Source organism: Camelus dromedarius, chromosome 9 (assembly GCF_036321535.1).
Source record: "Camelus dromedarius isolate mCamDro1 chromosome 9, mCamDro1.pat, whole genome shotgun sequence".
NCBI classification, from domain to species: domain Eukaryota; kingdom Metazoa; phylum Chordata; class Mammalia; order Artiodactyla; family Camelidae; genus Camelus; species Camelus dromedarius.
Window position 1 is genome coordinate 1,236,850 of NC_087444.1, and position 14,830 is coordinate 1,251,679.

Genomic DNA, 14,830 nt, shown 5'->3' on the forward strand with positions numbered 1-14,830 from the left:
ACAACGTGCAGACACGCTCAGTGCTCCTCCGTGCCGGAGCAAGACAATGAGAACCTTCCAATAACCTCTTGAGTCAGTTAGTGACCTACTGATGTGAACAAGGCACCCTAAAACAGTGGCTTAAAGTAACAAGCGTTTTTTCTTACTCACAAGTTGATGGATCATCTGGGCGATTCTATTGACCTGGGCCAGGCTCGGCTGGCTGGAGCTGGGCCTGAAACACTGGCTGCACGTCCTGCCGAGGGTGCCGTCAGGGGGTGGGTCGGCGGGGCAGGCTGGTCACAAGTGATCTCACTCACATGCCTGGCCATTAGCAGGTTATTGGTTATGGGGAAGCAGGTGACTGGGCCACGGGTCACTTACCCAGCAGGTCAGCACAGGCTTGGTCTCACAATGGCCAGGCAGGATTTTAAGGCAGAGAGAGCAGAAGTCCACAGGCCTCTGGAATGGGCCACAGTATCACTTCTGCCTCATTTTCTGGCAAAAGCAAGTCAAAGGCCAGCCCAGGAGCAAGAAAAGACTCCATTTCTTAAAAAGGAGCTGCAAATGCACATGGCGAAGGGTGTGGGTTCAGGGAGGGCGGCAGGATTAGGGTTAGTTTTACAGTCAGTACTTTGTCTTCATCCTTAAGCTTCTGTCTCCTCTCCTTCACATCCACACTTGCAGAGGGGGCAGCCATCTCTTGCTCTGCCTGGTTCTTTAGTGACCAGTCACTTCTCAGCCAAAGTGACCTCACCTTATTTTCACCATCTCCCTTTCGATGAAACTGCTCTCTTTAAGGACAACAATATCTCAAACAGCAACGACTATGAACTACCTTCAGCTTCCATCTTAAACTCACTGCACAACCTGGGTGGTCATTCCCTCCTGCCTGAAGCTCTCCTTGCTTAACATCTAAGACTGTCTCCTGGCTCCCTCTCCCCTCTGACCACCCGCTCAGATTCCTAGGCTGGCTCCTGCCCCGCTCTGGCCCATCAGCATTAGTGTTCCCTATGTTTCTGTTGCCTCACTTGTTTTTTTTCTTCTCATGATAAACTAAACTCTTTCTGGAATCTAACCGTGTCAGGTGGATACCAGCTACGTGCATCTTTATTCTAACTCGTCTGTTGACTCCAGGAATGACGTGTCTGGCCCACTGGATATCGCCCCAGGCTCTGCAAAGGCACCAGATGTCTAAAACTGGGCTCAGCCTCTTTCTCCCAAGTGTGTTCTGCCCTCACTTTGTCTGTTAACAGGTTTGCAGTTCTTTCAACCCACTGAGCTAGAAACTGAGGACTCTCCTTAACTGTTCCTGCCCTGGGCTCCCTACAACTCGAGATACTAAAACGTGTCAACTCCACCTCCGAGGACCCCCTAGACCCACCCCCTATGTGTCCTCACTGCTGCGGCCTGGGCTCGGGCTCTCGGCCCTCTGCTGCCCAGACCAACGCTGGAGCCTCCCGCAGGCTTCCCCGACCCCTGCCGCCAGAGGTCTTTCTGAAACACAAGTCCATGTTACTCCTCTGCCTCATGCACTTCCACTGGCTCTTTCCTGCCGAGATAAAACCGAAACTCTTCGTATTAGTTAGTGATTAGTTGCAAAAAAATTAAAAGGGAGGAAAGAAGGACTGAAAGAAGGAAGGAAGGAAGAGAGAAAGATGTATTCGATCTGATTTAAGAAAAAGAAGATTTATTATAAAGAAACAGAGATGGACTTTGGGTGATTATAATGTGTCAATGTCATTTCATGTTTGGCAAAAAATGTACCATGCTGCTGAGTGATGCTGATAATGGGGGAGGCTATGCTTGTGGGGGGGCAGGAAGTAAGTGGGAAATTTCTGTACCTTTTTCCGATTTTGTGTATCCCCCAATTTAAGGAGAAGTTAGACTGAATTCCGCCACTGAAGCACAGAGGGCAGCAGGAGGCAAAGGACAGAACTACATCTGGGGGAATAACACAGAGGTGCAGTGCAGAGCGATGAGGCACTGCTTTTAGGGACGGAGGCAGAGCTGACATGGGTGGCAGTGGTGGGAAAACTCCTTATTAAAATAATCATTATCTGAGTTCCTACGTGACAAACTTAATTAGCTGAGAGAGGCTTTCTTGAAGTCAATGAGAGTGATGGTGGGGAACCATCTGAATCATGTGTTGTGCCCTGTCTAAATTCCTGACCTACAGAATTAGTGAGCATAATGCTTAACTGTTTGCAACTGGTAAGTTTTGGGGTAATTTGTTACACAGACTTCATTCTTGGAACACATCTATTTTCATAAATTTTAGTTTCATTTTCAAGATAAGGTCCTGTCCAAACTTATTTTTTTTAACTACCATAGAATTTGGGAAACCCATTTTAAATGAATTTACTTTCAGTGACCATTTTCCAGTATCAAATACCCTGCAATACTCTGCAGGGAACCCTGCCTCGAGGCCACATGGCTCTCTACACCACCGCAGGCAGAGAGATCAGTGGGCCCAGCTGCTGGGATGCCTGGGGAGTTGGGGGGGCAGAGGTGAGCCTGGGTCATTTGTAGCAGGCCTAGGACTCAGGGTTAAATGATTCCAGATTGGTGGTGTGAAAAGAGGACAGCATTCAGTGCGAGATGGTCCTAGGTTCCAAATCCCGCTCAATTGCTGTGTGATAGTAGGCAAGTTACTCAGCTTCTCTGAGCCTCAGCCCCCTCAGCTGTGCTATGGGGCTACTCAGTCTCACTGTACTGGGCTGTTACGGGGCTTCCAGGTGATAATCTATGTAAGTTAGCCACCAATGTTAGCTTCCAGTCCTACCTACCATGAGACCCACTTTCTATTAACGCAGGATAGGATTATTAAAAAAACATTTTTTAAGCCTAATGAGAAGAAGCAATGTTCAGGTTTCCCAGTTCCGGTCCTTTCTTTCTCCATCACACATTTCACCTTCTCATTTTACTCCTCTAAGTGTGCAGTTCCTTTTTATATAGCTAGGCTTGTGATGGCAAGTAGGTTCCATCCTGGGTGACCTCCAGTGAACTGCTTGGACCCTCCTGAAGAATTCCAGGCCTGCACCCGGGCTCATCACAAGATGACCGAGACCCACTGAAGTCTGTTTGGGAGAGATGAGCAAATCATTACTGCTCACTTTTTATCAAGTCTGCTCGTGTTTCTCCACACGTACTCGTTGTTTTCCCACTTCTCACTCCCCGAGGTCTGTAACTTTTCTAGAAGCACGGAGACTGAGTACAATCCAGGGCTTATAGACCCCTGATGGGTTTTTTTAGCTCTTTCTATGTTAAACATAGTGCTGGGCAGTCACATCTGGCCTAGGTCACGCAGGTCGTAAGTAGGAGAGCCAAAATGGAAAGCCAGATCTCTCTGACCTTAAAGCCAGAGTTCTTTCCTTAGCAGGCTGTCTCCTCCTCAGTGTCAACAACGTCTCAAAGTCGTTCTGGATCAGAGCAAGCCAGGGCCTGTTCCAGGCACAGGGACAGAGCATCCTTTCCCACCAACCCCAGGGCACTGAGAACTCACAGCAGGAGGGGCTCCAGGGCAGAGCCTCCCCAGCCCCGAAGGTGCAGCGCAGAGCAGTGGGGGAGCAACAGGCAGACCAGGTTAGAACCCACTTACCTGCGGGGTGACCCTGAGCAAGCTGCTCACCCGCCCTCGTGGGCAGGTTCCCCGTATCCTGGGACTAAAATGAGAACTGCCGACTTCGCGGGGTTGTGTGGGGGTCGGGCCCGGAGGAGGTTTACAAAGCGCTCAGTACAGGACGCGGCACGGAGCAGGCCCTCCACGTTCGCCAGCCGCACCTCGCCCCGGGGGCTGCGGGGCCCGCGCCCCCACCCGCACGTCAGGGGGCGCCGCGGAAGGCACCGCCGCGCCCACCGCATCTGGAAGAAACACAAGCCAACGGCATAAAACCACCCAATGAAGCATCTGCACGTGCCGATTCTGCTCACCTGGCCAGGGAAAGTCAGGCAACGAGCATTTGGGAAGGAATCGGACGCCGGCCAAACAGAATCGGGTGCTGCCTCGTGCGCGCGTCCCGGGCCCCCAGCCTCCGGGCCGGGGCGCCCCCTTAAGCGTCCCCAGCAGCGGCGGCGCCGCCGGGACACGCGGCTCCCTCCGCGCGCCCGGCGTTCCCGGGGCGCCTGCCCCGCCTCGGCCTCTCGGGCTGTTCCCTTCGCCGCCCTGAGGCCGCCGGCGGCCCCTTCCCAGAAGCAGAATTCGTCTGAAAACCTTCACGCTTCACTCCAGCTCTCTGACCTCCCTCATGTCCTTTCCCTGTGGCTCGTTTTCGTGCGGAGCCTCTGTCCGAGGAGCCAGGAGAGAAGAGTTTTCTACTCGAGAACTGGAATAAGCGGCCTGGCAGTCCCGGCCTGAGGAGAACCGAGAGGCGCGGGCCGGGGACCGCACAGCCAGGCCCGGCCTCAGCGACCCGGGAGGCCGTCTTCCCCTCCAGCTGGCGTGTCCGTTGTCACGGGCCTTCGGCATTGTGACATCTTGTTTTCCTTAGTAACATTAATTTTTCATTTGGAATTCTCATCTTCCCATTATTGGTGACAGTGCCATCAGAGCCCCCTTCACAACCGTGCAGTCTGGGCCAAGGCCCTGTTTCTATATTGATTCTTGGTGTAGTTCCCTGACTCCAAGTCACCTGAGAAAGTCAGAATCCGCACCAGTCTGTCTTCAGGGCACTTGTGGAAATACACGCAGCCTGTCCTGCTCCTCAGCTGTCTGTCTTTGCTGTGTGTCTGTCTTCTAGCAGGCTGCGTGTAAGGCAAAGACTCCTTCTGGAGGCAATCGTTGCATTTTTAAAGGTGTATTATCAGTGAGCATCAATTATAATGAGACATTTGCAGTGGGGCTTGATAATGTCGGAACCTGGGGACAGCGGCCTCTGAGCTGAGATCCTGCCAGCTGCATTTTATTAACCCAAGTCAGGGTGCTAAGCTGGTTTTCAGGCTTGATTGACAGAACCCTTTCAGCATCAACCCTGAACCACTGTCAGGAGGAGGAATCCCATCGCGGCATTCTGCGGCAATGGTTGTAATGCAGAAATGCATGTGATCAGGAGCATGCTGAGCTCATATCATTTCCAGAGTGAGGAGCGATGTGTTCCAGTGTCATTTACCACAACCAATTATGGTACATCCTGACAACATTTAAAACAGAATTGGATTAAGAAAAATGCACTCGCAAGATTGTGGTCTGAGAGGCAAAATACCAGAATTTTCAGTGGATCTCATTTTGGCTCTTTTTCATTACTATAAAAAGCTGAAGAAGAAGAGAGAGGGAGGAAAAAAACAACAACACTTTCAGGGCAAGAGGTAGAAAGAAAGCATAAAAAGCAGGCTAGAACTGCAATTCGATGTGACCCACCCTTTTCTCCAGTTCCCTTTCCCACTGCTGCAAATCTTCTTCTACATGCAAGAGTCAGACAGTCTTTCTCTAAGTACCAGATTCACTCCCCAAAATCAGAGGGTGCATTTCTCAATCCCACTCACCATTCTTAACCTCCACGACAGGCGCTAGTTCCAGTGAGTAAAAATCCCTGTGATATAAAACGTCAGCCTTACAGCCAAGGTTGTGGTCAGAAGCTTCTACTCCAGCAGCAACACTGGCTGATCTATGGACCAGCAGAGAGGTGTCTTCCAGTATTTCACATCTTAAAAGAATCAGACAGGGGGGTGGATATAGGTCAGTGGCAGAGCACATGCTTAAGGCCCTGTATTCAATCCCCAGTATCTCCACTAAGGGGGAAAAAAAGGATCAGACAGCCATTGCTACCTTCTGAATTAACCAGTCACACATTTCACTGAGATGGTACATGTGAAGTACCTGCCAGGAAGTTAAATATCAAATATCTTTCTTTTTTTGTTTTTTTAAATAGCTTTACTGAGTTATTAAAATAATATGTTTTGCATGCTCATTGAAAAACACTAGAAAATATAGAGGAAAGCAATGAAAAATAAGGATGTCGTCCAGCACTAAGCATCATTGATATTCTGGCATTGTCCACCATCTATTTAGAAACAAAAGTATTGTCAGAATATAACACACTGTAGTCTAACCTGCTTTTTGTCTTTCAGCAACATGTTGCAAACACTTTGCCATGTCAATAAATATGGATGTGTGTCACATATTCAAAGCTGCAGAGTATTATTGTAATTTACCGTAATTAATCCTCTTCTGGTGAATGTGTAGGCTCCCCTCCATTTGTTCCTCTTTTAAATAATATTGCAACAACACCCCTGTTGTACATCCAGGGTCCTCAAACTCAAACGTGACCCAGAATCATCTGGGGTATTCTAAATATACAGTGCATGGTTCCCGCATCTAAAGTAGGAAAAGTGTAAGACTCAGGGCCCACAGCTCACCGTGCACCACAGGGGACGCTGACGCTGGTGGTCCTCGAACCACATGTCAAGAAACATACATCTTTGCAGACTTGTCTGATGCTTTCTTTGGAATTAAGTTCTACAAGTGAGCTTGTTATTTTGTCAAAGGCTCTGCTGTGCAGCACTGCAGCAGTCTACCTGGTTTGTGGTCATCTTGTAGGTAAAAAAGACTGAGTCACAAAGGAAAGTATATGCCCTAAGGTAGAAAGTGTGTTCGAGGCACGAGTGAACAGAGCAGGTCTGTCCAGGAGCCCTCAGAATCAGCCCTGCGGGTGTCTATGGGATTCCTAAACCTTCCTCGAGCAGCTCCTTGGCTCTTCCACTGGAGCCTGGCAATGAGCAGAGTCGAGGAAGAATGGGAGGGCCGGAGAGAAACACGAGGTGAGAGTGGGTTCAATGTCTTGGCTGGAGAAGTTAGCTCTTGACAGGGGAAGGTGCCTGCCACTGCCATTTGCACAGGAGATTGCTGCCAACGAGGGGACACCAACTCAGACAGCTGTATCCCCATGCTCCCCTGGAATAAAGTTCACACTGGACTAGCATCCTGTATCCACCCCAGGTTTTCCAAGAGTTTGAGAGATGAGAGTAAGAAAGAATACAGGTATGGCTCCATTTCCAGGCTGAGAGATGCTTGAGGAGTACACACACGCACTCACACAAAGGCAGGTGCAGATCGCCTGGCTTACAATCTCCAAGCTCCAGAAGGAGAAGATTTCCAAAATAAGCTTCACCTAAGAACAACTTTACACAAGGCTACAAAGTATACAAATCGATCATGTAATAAGCATCCAATCTGAATCATGTAAGGAAAAAAAAGCTGTCTTCCTTTTTTTCTTTTGCTTAATGTTATTGAAGTCTGATATACATTCAGGACAGTGTTCAAACCACAAGTTTATAAATCTGATGCATTTTTACAGAGCTAACAACACACTGGTATAACCAGCATCCAGGTCAAGAAACAGAGGAACACCTCAACGCCAGACATCCCCTGGTGCCCGCGTGCGGTCACTGTTTTACCCAAATGTAGCCACCATCCTGATTTCTAATAGTTTTAATTGGCTTGGTCTGTTTTTGAGCTTTATATAAATGGAATCACACAATATAAGTACTCTTTGAAAACTATTTTCGATTTGATTTTACAGATTATTAGTTTAACTCTCTGTGTCACGTGCAGCAATATCCCAATTCTGAAGCACAGATAACCCCCCTACAAAGAAACAGAAAAGTATATACTTTGTCCATGTCCATTTGTGCCTTTCAAATTCGATAGCTTCATCTGAGTGGAGTCCAGCTAAATCTCTGGGGCCCTCATGCCTGTCCATAGTAAGTAATAAGGATCCTAAAAGGCTACTCCCTGCCGTGCACGGCAGACAACCTGAGAGGCAGTGCAGTGCAGTGGAAAAAAAGATTAGAACTGTACAGAGCTAAGCTGGAATAGAATCCTCGCCACTTACCAGCCGTACTGTATTCACAAAGTCACGTAATCTCTCTGGGGCTCAGTTATGGCTACACCTGTAAAATGGGGGAAGTACCTCGTGTGTACTCACTTGCCAGGGTTGCCGTGAAAGTTAAGTAAGGTCACAAACGTGAAGTGCTTGGCATATAAAAGTGATTCTTACATGTTCACTCGCTTTCTCCCTTCAAAGACCAGACCTTGATTATCCATTAAATTCAGCTTGTTGTGTACACGCAACCTAAAGAAAAATTTTCTTTTTTCTTTTTAATAAATACATTTTCAATGGCAACTATTTGAACCACTAACTAGCAAGTTTAAAATCATTTGGAAACCAGGTTTGTGATCCAAGAGAATTTTAAATTGTTGACACAGTCTTCTTCAGAACCGAGAAATGTCACTGTTCATTCTTTGGAAATCCATATGGCTTCATGTCCCTCACACTTCCTACCATGCTGGCCTGGCTGTTTATTTATTAATGATTTCCATCATGAAACCATTGTTATCTCAGCTTCTTGTGATGGCCTAAGAGCACACAAAATCATCATTTTCCAACAAGAGCACAAATATCCAAACGCCTGAGCTTCCAGCGATGTTGCAGTGTTATTCATCGCCATCATGCCAATCCGTTTGCAATGGCCTTTTCATTTAGATAGAAGCATGATCATGGAACTGTCGTGTGATTTCTGCATTGTCACCAGTATACATATTAAAATCTCTGACAGATTGCTAATGAGCTGATGTTGGAATTACAGAGTAGTCTGTTATCATTTGTCCATTCACAGTTTCCTCACCAGCCCATCTGTGCTCGGAACAGAGCCACCACGGAGAACACAGGCTGGGACAGTTTCTCCATTTACACCTTTTGCCTTCAGAAGCTTCTGGGAAAGCCCGTCCCTAATTAAAGATTTTAACAAACATATTGCCAGCTTTCTAACACTGTTATTAAACTGCTCTCTTTGTTAGAAAAGGTGCTGTTTGTCAGCAGTTTGTAGATTTAGATATTTAGTATGTGCTTCTGTAGCCCGCAAAATATTTGTTTTTAGAATAATTCAATTAGTATGTTATGCATGTATGTACCTGTGTGCACATAAATACACATGACACACACATTGTCAAAATCTCATATAATTATTCAGACTCACAAGGACAAAGAAACATGGTGTATTTTTATGGACACACAGACTGCTCTACAGAGCAAGGTGGAATTGAATATTCTAAGGATGGAACTGTTAAAATGATCAGATTGAGATCATGGCTCAGATAATTTGGGGCAAAGGCAAAGTACCTTTTACCTGAGATATCTGCATAATAAGGTACACTGAAAAGGCATCTGATTTCCCTGGTGGATTACACATGGCTGAGAGGACAGACGTTCCCTTGCACTAAGCATTTACCTATCAGAGTGTGGTTCTCAGTCACTGTGGGTGTGGCTGGGGGCTGGGCTGGGGAGGAGGCATGGAGTCACCTGGGGAGTTCTGCACCTCTCCCATCACCATCAGATTCTGACAGTCCTGTATCACACCCAGCTGAGAACCACTTGCTTTCAGGCTCTGAGGGAAGAAGAGAGTTGTCGGGCTGAGAGTGCGCTGCCCCAGGGAAAGGCTGTCAGATCACTGGCCCTGGAAATGGGTTCGTTTTCACGTTCCCCAGAGTGAGCAGAGAGAGCAGTGGCCCCTCTGGTAATGAGCTGTGCAAGGTTTTCCAGAATAAAGTCACCCCTTCGCGCATACTGAGGAGCCTGACAGCTTCACCACCACGGTAGGCGTCGTAGCTCCCAGAGGATCAGCACTTTGGAGATCAGGAGGTGACTCTGAATGCTGCTTTGGAGCCACTTCCACCAGTGACCCTGTGACACCAAAGCACTATGAGATGCATCTCCTAGTGTGGAAGGTTTGTGGCCACTTACCACTCCGAGATTTTAATGTCGGTTTTGACTTAATCATTGAATTAAACACAAATAAGCCTGAGGGAGACTTCACGAGTCATAAGGAAACGTTCCTGTCCAGAAAGAATGCACCACAGAGTGCTAACACGTACGCACAAAAACCACACACCACCACGGGGCAGCCAATGCTAAGAGCCAGACAACTGGCACAGACGCAGGGATGTTCAGAGGCTGGGAACATCACTGCCAGAGAGGATGAGTTAGGACGGAGTGAGACTCAGTGCTGGAGAGGTGGGGAGAAGACGCCGTGAGGTGGGAAGACAGTGGGGAAGAGAACAAGGAGTGCTCGGGAGATCCCGAGTAGGTTGCTTCGACGAGAGCAGAAGTGCCTGATGGGACACTGAGAGAGCAAGGGTTTGAGGGTAACGGGCCACTCCGTCAAGGCTAAGGCCAAAGCGAAGGGTCTGCACTTTACCTTTGTTGTGCTGTTGTTAGTTACTAGGTTTATTTTCCCCCTTTTACAAAGACTTTATTTTTAGAGCACTTTTAAGTCCACAGATTTGAGCAGCAAGTACAGAGTCCCCACACACTCCCTGTCCCCCTCACCTACAGCTTCTCCCACTGTCAAGGTCTCCCGCCGGAACGGCACATTGGTTATAACTGATAAGCCTACCACTTTATCATGGCAACTGATAAACCTACGTTAACACATGACTCTCGCCCAAAGTCCACAGTTTACGTTAGGGTTCACTCTTGGTGGTGTACGTTCAGTGGGTTTTGACAAATGTGTAATGACATGCGTCCACCACGACAGCAATATACAGAGCAGTTTCACTGCCCTGAAACCTCTTTGTGCTTCACCTATTCATCCCTTCTGCCCCTAGCTCCTTGCAATCACTAATCTTTCTATTGTCTCCAAAGTTTCGCCTTCTCCAGAATGTCATATAGTTGGAATCACACAGCATATAGCCTTTTCAGATTGGCTTCTGTCACTTAGCAGTAACTCATTTCTTTTTAATGCTGAATGATATTCCATTGTCTGCACATACCACATTTATTTGTCCATTCACCTACTGAAAGACATCTTGGTTGCTTCCAAGTTTTGGTAATTATGAACAAAGCCACTATAGCCACGAGCAGGTTTTTGTGTGGACATGTTTTCAACTCCTTTGGATAAATACCAACAAGTGTGTTTGCTAGATCGTATGGTAAGAGTATGCTTAGTTTTGTAAGAAACTGTCATAAACTATCTTCTAAAGTGGCTGTACCATTTTGCATTCTCACCAGCAATGGATGAGAACCCCTGCTGCTCCATATCCTCACCAGCATTGGGTGTTATCAGTGTTCTGGATTTTGGCCATTCTCATAGGCATGTAATGGCAACATCTTGCTGTTTTAATTTGCATTTCCCTAATGACATATAATGAGGTGCATCTTTTCATATACTTATTTGCTATTCTGCATATTTTCTTTGGTGAGGTGTCTGTTAAGGTCTTTGGTCCTTTTTTAAACTGGGTTGTTTGTTTTCTTATTGTTGAATTCTATGAGCCTTTTACATATTTTGGATAAAAATCCTTTATTAGAAATGTCAATTGCAAATATTCTTTCCCAGTGTAAGACTTGTCTTATACTCTTGATACTGTCTTCCATAGACCAGAAGTTTTTTTATTTTAATGAGCTCTAGCTTGTAAGTTGTCCTCATGCATGAGGACAATGATCTTCTCTGTAAAAAGTCATCACCAAATCCAAGGTCATCTAGATTTTCTCCTGTTATCTTCTAGGAGTTTAACAGTTTGGGGTTTTACATTTATGTCTATGATCTATTTTGAGTAAATTTTTGTGAAGGGGGTAAGGTCTGTGTCTAGATTCCCTTTTTGGTGGGGGGGGGCATGTGGATGTGCAATTGTTCCAGCACTATTTGTTGAAAAGACTTTTTTTTTTTTTTAATTGTACTGCCTTAACTCCTTTGCCAAAATCAGTTGACTCTATTTGTGTGGATCTATTTTGGGCTCTTTGCTCTGCTCCAGTGATTTATTTGTCTATTCTTTGACCAGTACCATCCTGTCTTGATTACTGCAGCTTTATAGTTAGTCTTGAAGTTGGGTAGCATCAGTTCCCCAACTTTGCTCTTTTCCTTTAACATTGTGATGGCTATTCTAGGTCTTTTGCCTCTCCAAATAAACTTTAGAATCACAAAACAACTTGCTAAAATGTTTATTGGGATTGCATTGAATCTGTAGGTCAAGCTGAGAAGATATCTTGACAATACTGAGTCTTCCTGTCCATGACATGGAATAGCCGTCCACTCTGTGTTCTTCTTTGATATCTTTCTTCATAATCTAGTACATATTTTGTTAGATTCATACCTGAGTATCTCGTTTCATTGGGGGGGGGCTACTGTAATGTAGCTTTTAAATTTCATTTGTTCATTGCTGGCATATAGGAAAGTGATTGACTTCAGTGTGTTAACCTTGTACCCTGCAAGCTTATTGTAAGTGTTGATTAGTTCCATGAGTTTTTTGTCACTTCTTTCAGAATTTCTACATAGATGATCATGTCTTCCATGAACAAGGACAGTTTTATTGCCTCCTTCCCAATCTGTGTACTTTTTATTCCCTTCCTTGTCTCATTGCATTAGACAGGATTTTCAGTACCATGCTGAAAAGGAGTGACGAGGGAGGACATATTTGCCTTGTTCCTGATCTTCGCAGGAAGTTTCAAGTTTCCCACCACTAAGTATAATTTTAGCTGTAGGGGGAGGTTTCGGTAAGTAGTCATCATCCAGCTGAGGAAGTTCCTTTTGGTCCTAGTTTTCCAAAACTTTTTATCGTTAAATGACACTGGATCTCGCCTCGTGCTTTCTGTGCATCTATTCATATAATCACGTGACTTTTCTTATTTTGCCTACTGATATGACAGATTACATTAACTGATTTTTGAATGCTGAACCAGCTTTGCATACCTGGATAAATCTCACTTGGTCATGGTATAAATTCTGTTTTTACATTGTTGGAGTCTACTTGTTACTATTTCACTGAGGATTTTTGCATCCGTGTTTAGGATTGATGTTGGTCTGTAGTTTTCTTATAATGTCTTTGTCTGCTTTTGGTATTAGGGTAACACTAGCATCATAGAATGAGTGTAGAAATATTTTCTCTGCTTCTATCTTCTGGAAAAGATTGTAGAGCATTGGTATAATTTCTTCCTTAAATGCCAGGAAGAATTCACCAGTGAACCCATCCAGGCCTGGTGCTTTCTGTTTTGGAAAGTTATCAGTTATTGATTCAGTTTCTTTAATTGATATATGCCAGTTCAGATTGTCTATTTCTTCTCATCCGAGTTTTGGCAGATCATGTCTTTTAAGAAGTTGATCCATTTCATCTAGGCTATTAAATTTGTGGGCATAGATTTGTTCATAGTATTCCTTTAATATCCTTGTAATGCTCACGGGATATATAATTTTGCCCCCTCTTTCACTTTTAATATTAGCAACTTGTGTCTTCTTTTTTCTTAGTCAATCTAGCAGGAGGCTTATCGACTTTACTATCTTTTCAAAGAACCAGCTTTGGATTTTGTTGATTTTCTCTGTTGATTTCCTGTTTCCAATTCCATTGATTGTTGATCTGATGGAGCTATCAAAACAATGGGTAGGTTTATTAACTGGTCGGCAGGTTTGTTTTTTAAAGGGAATATGATCAGAAATTATTGTGCAGTGGATTCTGGAGCCCAGGCGGCTGGGCAGCTTCGCTGGCTTGGCTGGTTGTGTTCTGATCTACGATGATCAAGCCTGGGGTAGCTGGGGTGACCTGGGTCTGATCGACGGGTCTCTCACCTCCAGCAGGCCAACCTGGACACCTTTCTGCGTGGCTGTGGCAGAGAGCAGAGTGCAAACAAACATATGCAAGCATTTCTTTAAGCTTCTGCTTGTATGACATCTGCTATCATCCCATTGGCCAAAGCTCAGCCTCAAGGGGCAGAGAAATGGATTCCACCTCTTGATAGGGGAACTGCAAAGTTACATGGTATAGGGCAAGAACACAGGAAGGGGTGAAGAATTTGGGCCATAAGTGCTATCAGTTTACCATATCTAGATTCAAATCCCAGCTCCTCTCACCATGTGACCATGAGCAAGGTACTTGAAAATTGGCATAAAAATAGTATTTACCTCTTAGCCTGGTTGTTTGCATCAAATAAAATGATGCATGGAAAACACTTAGCATAGTACCCAGCTCACATAAGTAAATAAATGTGAAGGCACTGTGCTGCCTTCTGTGGTGGCAGAAATATGAGTTGGGATGCATATGATCATGTGGGGTTGCAGGCCTGTACTAGGGCGATGTCAGTGGGAGAGAAGAGACCCAGCCATATTTGGAAGGAATAGTAAAGGTGTTGAATCTTCAGGAAAAGGTATCCCTGGGCCTGAGTAATTAGGACAACGGTGATGCCACTGAAAGAAGCAGGAGAATCAGGGAGGCTGCTGGCTCGGGGACAGATGGCTAGGTGTCCACTCCACCTGGATCTGAAGCCTAGTCGTCTCTGGGACTTTCATGAAAGGGATGTCGTGACAGCATGTGCCATGAGTGCTCAGCATGGCACAAAACACAGTATTTAACAATCAGCCAAGCCAGAGTTTTCACAGGAACACCTTTCTGCTTCTTACCACTTCTTCTATATTAGGAATGACCACTCTGAAGAAAACTTGGAAAGAAGACTCCTCACTAGTATGATTTCCAAGCAAGACATTGATGCAGGACTCTGTGGTAACACACCTGGCCACAGCCCAGTGAAGAGGTGACTGACCTTACGTTCACAGTAGAGCCTGGGCTGCAAGGCGCCAGAGGTCAAGGCGATGGAGGGGGTTTTACCCAATATTATGGCTCTGGTTTTGCACCAACTTTCAGTCTAATGGGTGTTCACTTGCACTGAATGATTCCAAGTGCTAATCCCAAGGCAGAGGCTCATAGCCGATTAGATTAAGCAATTGCCAGGCAAACAAAAGAGCAAAGTCCCCTTGTACGGAATGCCCCAGGCAGCACACCAAGGATAAATAGTGAAGGCGTTTGTTTGCGCCTACTTACAACGTTCCTTGTAGGCAAAAAGGGGAAGAAAACATCATTCTAAGCTTGAGAAGGCAG

The 14,830-nt window shown here is 45.8% G+C and overlaps 1 long non-coding RNA gene across 1 annotated transcript in view; it reads right to left on the minus strand.

The window, feature by feature from the left end:
- LOC105085499 (uncharacterized) overlaps positions 1-14,830 on the minus strand; it is an 87,076-nt gene that overhangs the window by 37,906 nt on the left and 34,340 nt on the right. Inside the window, exon 3 of the long non-coding RNA XR_010382154.1 lies at positions 5,461-5,621. This is a non-coding gene — a long non-coding RNA (uncharacterized LOC105085499). The remainder of the gene's footprint in view (positions 1-5,460; positions 5,622-14,830) is intronic.